This window comes from Hemiscyllium ocellatum, chromosome 50 (genome assembly GCF_020745735.1).
Source record: "Hemiscyllium ocellatum isolate sHemOce1 chromosome 50, sHemOce1.pat.X.cur, whole genome shotgun sequence".
Lineage (NCBI taxonomy): Eukaryota > Metazoa > Chordata > Chondrichthyes > Orectolobiformes > Hemiscylliidae > Hemiscyllium > Hemiscyllium ocellatum.
The window spans coordinates 6,950,949-6,959,386 of NC_083450.1; the positions used below are offsets into that span (position 1 = coordinate 6,950,949).

General features: G+C 50.8%; 1 protein-coding gene across 2 annotated transcripts in view; it reads right to left on the reverse strand.

The window, feature by feature from the left end:
• Window positions 1-6,427, reverse strand: part of LOC132805639 (zinc finger and BTB domain-containing protein 7B-like) — a 91,534-nt gene extending 85,107 nt beyond the window's left edge. Inside the window, exons 1-2 of one of the 2 annotated variants that reach the window (XM_060820826.1) lie at window positions 6,186-6,427; window positions 984-1,105 (exon numbers count right to left, since the gene is read on the reverse strand). The gene's annotated coding sequence lies outside the window, so the exon portion shown is untranslated. Of the gene's footprint in view, window positions 1-654; window positions 757-983; window positions 1,106-6,185 lie in introns of those variants that run through there. The other variant, XM_060820829.1, reaches the window with a different exon arrangement.
• Between the last annotated feature and the right edge of the window lie 2,011 nt (window positions 6,428-8,438).

An 8,438-nucleotide genomic window follows, 5' to 3' on the forward strand; every position in this document is an offset into this window, starting at 1 on the left:
ACTTACACATAAAAATAAAATTTACAGTGCCCTGTGTCAGTATGAAGGACAAAGCCTCACTTCTGCAGAGGAACTGATGTATTCCCACACTCTCCATCCCCATCCCCAAATGTTCTGGACCTTTATCTTTGTACAGTACGTGATCATGACATTAATAGGAAACACCCGCGTTTATAATGCAACTTGTCACAAACTTGGGACTCTCCAAAGTGCTTCAAGAAAATTTCTGAGGGAGGGCAGTCATTATTGTGACGCAGCAATTTATACACTGCAAGCTCCCACAAAATAGCAACACCATCCTGAAAATAACCATCAATGCTGGAGATCTGAAAGACACAGAAATAGAACCTACTAGAGAGACTCAGCAAGCCTGCCAACATCCACGGAGTGAGGAAACAAGAGTTAACGTTTCACGCCCAGTGATGCATCTTCAGAAAGCTTCAGTCCTGTTCTGCAGTGTGACCCTTCTTCAGAGTAGGTCAGAAAATTTATGAAGAAGTGTCACTAAACTCGAAACATTAACTCTTGGTTTTTCTCTCTCCACAGACGCTGCGGTGTCTGTTGAGCTTCTCCAGCAAGTTCTGCTTTGATGAGCACAATTTGATCATGAATCAGCTCTTCAGTACTTTCAGGGAGTGCAACAAAAAGGTTTACCTGGCCGATTCCTGGGATTGCTAAATCTTTGTTCAGCGAAAGGTGCAGGGGAGGCGAAAAGGATGGGTTGCTGCCTGGAGCTCGGCTGCAGATTAACGTGACCTCATTGCATGGCAGGACAGCCCCGACAGGCTAATTGATATTGCCTCCACTACTACCTTGCATTGCTAGATAGAGGGAGGGAAGGGAAAGCAGGAGCTGAAGGACACAGCCTTCCTTGAAAGGTGCAGAATTTATTCTACAAGCTTGCATCTGGGCAGAGTATAAAAAAGCAGAGAGGACAAAAAAAAGGGGGAGCATTTTAATTCTGAAAACAAAACTGTACTGACCAGTTTTTAAGTCTTGGCTGAGGATTACTGGCAATAATCCAACCTCCGTCTTTAGCCGCAGCACAGATCCCTGTGTGCCTCCTTGGTGCAGATTAAGACATTGTGCTTGGTTTTCCTCTGGCCTAAGGAGAGACCCAACAGATGAAACTCGGCCTGTTCCGTCCCTACCATCGTTTTCTGTTCTCCAACCCTAGTTCAGCTGGCGGAGAGCGCCAGAGGAAATTCTCCAGCCGCAGGAAACCCTCTACTGGACTTGTCCTCGCAGTCCAGTGACCACCACCCCAGCTCTGCAGCAACTGCATTGCCGCCACAGGGCATGCGATGGAGGAGACCCTCTCGGTGCATGCATGATACATCTCCTCCCCATGGCAGCAGCTGCAGCTCCAAATCATACACAGCAAAACAAAAACATAGCTGGACGAAACAGTTTGGCATTTGGTGAACAACGCCCCTATTTTCCTACTTCTACTGGGGCACCCAGATGGTAGAACTTGAACTTAATAAAAATCTGGAATCAAGAGTCGAAGAAGAACTAAGAGCCTAATGATGACCATGTGCAACAATAGATACATTTCTGATGAAAAGTACGATTAAGGGCTATGGGCAGCAGGCAGGAGAGTGGAGTTGAGACCAGGAGAAGATCAATCATGATCATGTTAAATGGTGGAGCTGGCTCAAAGAGTTAAATTGCTTGCTCCACTCCTAATTCTGAAGTCGATTGAATTCACAAATGTCCTTTTGGGATGGTGACGACCATCCTTACCTGTCTGGCCTACATGAGATTTCAGGCCCACAGCAACAGGGTTGGCTCTTGACTGCCCTTTGGACAATTAGAGAGATGAACCATAAATGCTGACCCAAGTCCTATGAATAAATAATAAGAAAACCCAGCCAGGTAAACGAACAGAAAGACTTAGATTTCCAGCATGGAATGGGAATGTGACTGAGCAAGTAATCCAGAGGCCCCCAGGATGATGCAGGGGTTTGTTCCTGGTGGAATTTACATTCAATTAATAAAACCTGGAATCAGAAGCTAGTCTTTGGGCAGGTGACTGTGATGACTGGCATCGATTGTGGTTAAATATCCCCATCGGGGGGTCACTAATTGGGTGGGGGGGGGGGGGTAATTTGCCATCTTTACCCGGACTGGGCCGACACGTGACTCCAGACCCTACAGCAAGGCGGCTGATTCATTACCACCCTCTAAAATAGGCAACAAGGGCTTTTGCCCGAAATGTCAATTGTCCTGCTCCTCAGACGCTGCCTGACCTGCTGTGCTTTTCCAGCACCACTCTAAGCTAGACTTTGGTTTCCAGCATCTGCGGTGCTCACTTTTGCTGAGTTGATTTTAACCTCACTGCGAATCCTCTTGCAAGGATGCCTACCGTGAAGAAGTTCTCCTCCTCTCTCCACAAGAATCTCAGTGAGTCTCTCTCTCACTGCAACCCTCTGCCCTGAAGCTCCTCAACCATGTACTGAAACAAACTCAGTTCAAGGGGTAATTAGGGGACGTGCAATAAATGCCTGCAATTTTTAAAATTCATTCATCAGATGAAGGTGTTGCTGACTAGGTCAGTGTTTATTGTCCATCCCTAATTGCCCAGAGGGAGGTTTAAGAGTCAACTACATTGCTGTGGGTCTGGATTCACACATAAGCCAGACCACGTAAGGAGGGCAGTTTCTTTCCCTAAAAGGACATTAATGAACCAGATGGGTTTTTCCAACAATGGATTCACGGTCATCATTAGACACTTAATTCCAGATTTATTTGAATTCAAACTCCACCATCTGCTGTGGCTGGATTTGAACTCCACAACATCACCATGAGAATCTGCATTTACAGTCCAGTGATTATAGCAGCAGACCAATGCCTCCCTAGTGTCACCCCCCCGACATCTCAGGAAAGGAATCATGGAGTAAAAAATGAGGTCTGCAGATGCTGGAGATCACAGCTGAAAATGTGTTGCTGGTCAAAGCACAGCAGGCCAGGCAGCGTCTCAGGAACAGGGAATTCGACGTTTCGAGCATAAGCCCTGATGAAGGGCTTATGCTCGAAACGTCGAATTCCCTGTTCCTGAGATGCTGCCTGGCCTGCTGTGCTTTGACCAGCAACACATTTTCAGCAAGGAATCATGGAGCACAATTTTAAGGGGTAGGCTGCCATTTTCAGATCATCTCATATTAATGCCGTCTGCAATCCCTCTGTCAGCAGGGAGGTGGCCAGGTACAGTGGCAGTCTGCAAGACCGGACCAATTATCGAAGGAAAGACACATTCTGAGGTACGGTCACTGGCCCTGAAACATTAAATCTGATTTCTCTCCACAGATGCTGCCAGACCCGCTGAGCTTTTCCAGCAATTTCTGTTTTTGAGGACTTGACTTAGGCTGTTTGAATTTATTGTTTTTTTCAAAAAGGATAAAAAGCTCGCTGAATGGCTTAATTCAGATGTGATAACAATTGCACAACGGACCGTGCATTATTAAAATGAGAGAAAACAAGATGTGTCACCCTCCTACACTTTGCAAATACGAGTGACATACATTTCATTTGCATCCAACCTGGCAGGGACTGTCTCACACAAAATGGAGGGAGAGGGCAGGTGTGGACTTGTCACAACGTGGGGATTAAAAGCACTGTGACTGTTTCCTGGCACCCTACCAATCAAACCTGAATTTCCAAGTTCATCCTTTAGTCACAAAGCCTGTAAGGTACACCACACAGCTGATCAAACTTAGCAAGAGAGTACAGCCTTTAAAGTTCATCTGGATGGGCACATGAATAGGAAGGGATGCTGGCAAATGGGAGTCAGTCAGATTGGGTCATCTGGTTGGCATGGACGGGTTGGACCAAAGGGTCTGTGCCCATGCTCTATAACTCTAAAACTGCCAAAACAATCAATCAGTTTTTTGCAAACACAATCTGTGACACTTGGGATTACTCACTCTACATACAATGACAGGTTATATTTGTAAAAATAATCATCTACTTTTAAAATTCATTCATGGGATGTGGGCATTGCTGGCATTTACTGCCCACGCCAAAATGCCCAGAAGGTAGGTTAAGAGTCAACCACATTACTGTGGCGTCCGGAATCACGTGTAGGCCAGGGCAGGTAAGAATGGCAGTTTCCTTCCCTAAAGGACACGAGTGAACCAGATGGGCTTTTTCCAAGCAATCAACAAATGTATTCATGGTCATCATTAATTCTAGATTATTATGTCAAATGCCCGGCCAGTAGGGTTACCAGCCCCTCTGTGCATGCTGACAGGAGGGACGTAGAGAGAGCATCCTTTGCCCCAGGGTGCCTCTAGGACAGCTGCCTCCCAGCTTTACTGCATCCATCATCATGTATTGCTGGAAGTTGGGATGTAGCCTTGGAACCCAATGGTTCCCTGCTCCAGAGGACCAGCAGGGAATTTGAGCAGCTCTTCACCAAGTTGACGTTTGTCACGATCCACGGGTTTGGGGACAGTCTGTGGAGATCACAGTCTGCCGTCGCACCAGGTGTCTCTCTGTCTCGGTCTCTCTCACTAGATCAGCGATGCAAATGTACATTCTGCAAGGAGCTTTATGGTGATCTCTTCCCACCTCGAAGGCTGGCTTATGGAGGGATTCAGGCGCAGGGCGCGCCAAAGGATTGGGACGGACCCTTCTCACCCACCGGTCAAGCTACGGCTTTGTGCTGCTTTGGAAGTCCCCACGGTAAGGCATTGCCCCAACAAGCTCTGACAGTGAGGTAAGTGAACCAGCCGACAGCACCCACCATTCCAGCATCTTGTGTACACATCTGGATACTATGAGGAAATCGAGCACGGCCCATTCACCCTAACCTACACATCCCTGGGCACCACGGGACTATTCCCATGGCCGATCCACCCTAACCTACACATCCCTGGGCACTATGGGACAATTTAGCATGGCCAATCCACCCTAACCTGCATATCCATGGGCGTTATGGGACAATAACATACCCATTTCTCTATTCCACCCTAACTTGCACATCCCTGGGCACTATGGGACAATTTAACATGGCCAATCCACCCTAACCTGCACATCCCTGGGCACTATGGGACAATTTAGCACAGCCAATCCACCCTAACCTGCACATCTCTGGGCACTACGGGACAATTTAGCATGGCCAATCCACCCTAACCTGCACATCTCTGGGCACTATGGGACAATTTAGCATGGCCAATCCACCTTAACCTGCACATCCCTGGGCACTATGGGACAATTTAGCATGGCCAATCCACCCTAACCTGCACATCCCTGGGCACTATGGGACAATTTAGCATGGCCAATCCACCCTAACCTGCACATCCCTGGGCACTATGGGACAATTTAGCATGGCCAATCCACCCTAACCTGCACATCCCTGGGCACTATGGGACAATTTAGCATGGCCAATCCACCCTAACCTGCACATCCCTGGGCACTATGGGACAATTTAGCATGGCCAATCCACCTTAACCTGCACATCCCTGGGCACTATGGGACAATTTAGCATGGCCAATCCACCTTAACCTGCACATCCCTGGGCACTATGGGACAATTTAGCATGGCCAACCCACCCTAACCTGCGCATCTCTGAACTGTGGGTCGAAACCCACGCAGACACGGAGTGAGGGGAACGGGGAAACAATGTGCAAACTCCACACAGAGCGTCGCCCCGAGGGTGGAATCGAACCTGGGTCCCTGGCGCCGTGAGGCAGCGGTACCGACCAGCCAGGCGCGTTATTCTTGCCGCCCCCAGGAATCGATTCGGTCAGATCCGCCTGAGAATCCTGGCGGCCCGCCCTCGGGCGCCCGCTCCAATGCCGGACACGGGCGCCCGCTCTGCGATTTCCATTGCCCACCCTCGCCCAACCCCAGGGCAAGCGCGGGGGGAGAGATGGACGCCCACTCCAGTGGGCACCCCGGGGTGGGGGGGGGGTCACGCGCCAACCCCTCTACCTCCCACGCCACCTCCAGCCCCCCGGCATCCGCCAGGCGGGCAACGCGGAGGGTACCGCTGCCACCCTGTACCCCTCCGAGACACCCCCTACCCCCCTTACAGCCCCTCAGAGGGGGCAATGCACCCTGACCTTTGACCCCTGACCCTGAAATGTCAAGATGGGACGGGCAGGAGGGGAGCAAACCGGTTTCACTGCTGAATGCAGGGCAGACAGGTGAGAAAACACAACTCCTTACCCTTCTCTTACCTGGGGCTCGGGCACTTTCTTGCTGTCGAGTGATTTCCTGAGGTAAAACTAAGTCTTTTCCAGCCCAATCTTGACTGACAACCGCCGAAGAGCAAACTGCCAGGGAGTGCAAAGGTCCGATGGTCGTTCGCCAACCTTTTTTTTCAATTGTTCCGCCTCTTTATTTTTCTTTTTAATTGCCCCTCCTTCGGTTCCTCCACCGTCGACGGCGAAGGAGTCGGCGACGAACAGCCGCCGGCGGAGATCCCGCCCGCCACGCGCCCCCCGGCGCCATTGGTCCAGCACCCTCCACGCCCGCCCCGGCCCCCTCCTCCCATTGGGCCAGGGGGCCGTCCATCGGCGCGCCCCGACGTCCCATTGGTCGCGCAAGCCGTCCGTCTCGACATACGCCCCACCCCAGGGTCGCCTCCAGTCGCTCCCATTGGAGGAAAGGCGGGATCCAAACCAACGTTTGCCCGCCCCCGGTCGTCCATTGGTTAAAGGGGACGTCCGTCACTCTTGTTGCCGCCCACTACATGCCTCTGCCTATTGCATTGGTTCAGAGGAACGTCCATTACCTGATTCTCCGCCCACGGTTCCGCTCCGTTGAATTGATTAAGTCCACGGGGCTGACCATCCAACCAGTCTCCATTGGTCTGTCAAAACAGCTGTAGGCCCTCCCAGTCACCCGCATCTTATTGGTCTAGGGAGCTGTCCATCAGACCTGCTCCCACCCTCGCATGCCATTGATACATCAGGTGCATCCCCGACCCATGGCAACGTGATTATGCATCATCTAATTGGATCACAGCAATGTCCATCAAGCGCAGGTCGCCGAACTCCCATTGGTCACACCACACCCAGTAGGCGGTGTTATTCCTCGTTGAGGCGGTAACATCTCCTCTGATTGGTTACATAGCGGGACTCGCGCAGTGGGTGGGCGGTTCCTCCACTCTTATTGGTGAGAAGGGCCGTCCAGCGGCGGACACGTCTCCGGTACCCCCTCCACCCAAGGCTATTGGTTGCTATTACCGTCCATCATGATGCGTCCGGCCATCAACGCTACCCCGACGTCCGACTGGTCGAACCGTATGTCCGTCAGGCGCAGCCCCGCCCATAGTCTTTCCTGATTGGTGGAAACCCCTGTCATGCTGCAGGCTTCGCCCCACCCCTCCCGCTGAAGGGTGGAAACCCCGCCTCACTCCGCGGCAGGTAAATACCGGCTGCCATTCAATTCTTATATAGAGGCCGCGACCCGCCTAAAAGGTATCGGATGGCTGTTTATCTCGCCTGGGGAAATGTCTAAGGTCGATTTAAGATCACTTTCGTTTTTTTAAAAATAAACCAATTTTGCGGCCGGCTCCAACGGTGGGAGCGGTTGTTCAGTCACGTGTGAGCGAAGGCGGCCTCCCATTGGCTGGACCTCAAGTGGGCGGTGGCGGGTTGTGCCACGCCCCCTGCCTTGCGGGGGGCGGGGCCAGTGACTCTTAAAGGGGCAGGCACCTCATCCCCAAAACTTTTAAGTGGACAATCCCACAGGGTAGGCAAGTCTGTAACCAGAGGCAGAGTAGATTATCTGTGGCACATGGGCATCTCTGGCTGGGCCAGCATTTGTTGCCTGTCCCTAGTTGCCCCCTTGAGAAGGATGTGGCAAGTCATAAGAGTTCCTAAACTTTTTATTTGCCTAAATACTTTTGGTCAGTACTTCCACCACCAAGGAAAGGATGCATGTGGCCACATGGCTCAGGGATGGGCAGGACTGGCAGCTGAATGTTCCAGGATACAAATGCAACAGGAAGGATAGAAAGGGAGGCAAGAGAGGAGGGGGAGTGGCATTTTTGATAAGGGATAGCATTACAGCTGTGCTGAGGGAGGATATCCCTGGAAATACATCCAGGGAAGTTATTTGGGTGGAACTGAGAAATAAGAAAGGGATGATCACCTTATTGGGATTGTATTATAGACCCCCCAATAGTCAGAGGGAAATTGAGAAACAAACTTGTAAGGAGATCTCAGTTCTCTGTAAGAATAATAGGGTGGTTATGGTAGGGGATTTCAACTTTCCAAACATCGACTGGGACTGCCATAGTGTTAAAGGTTTAGATGGAGAGGAATTTGTTAAGTGCATACAAGACAATTTTCTCGTTCAGTTTGTGGATGTACCTACTAGAGAAGGTGCAAAACTTGACCTCTTCCTGGGAAATAAGGCAGGGCAGGTGGCTGAGGTGTCAGAGGGGGAGCACTTTGGGGCCAGCGACCATCATTCTATTAGAT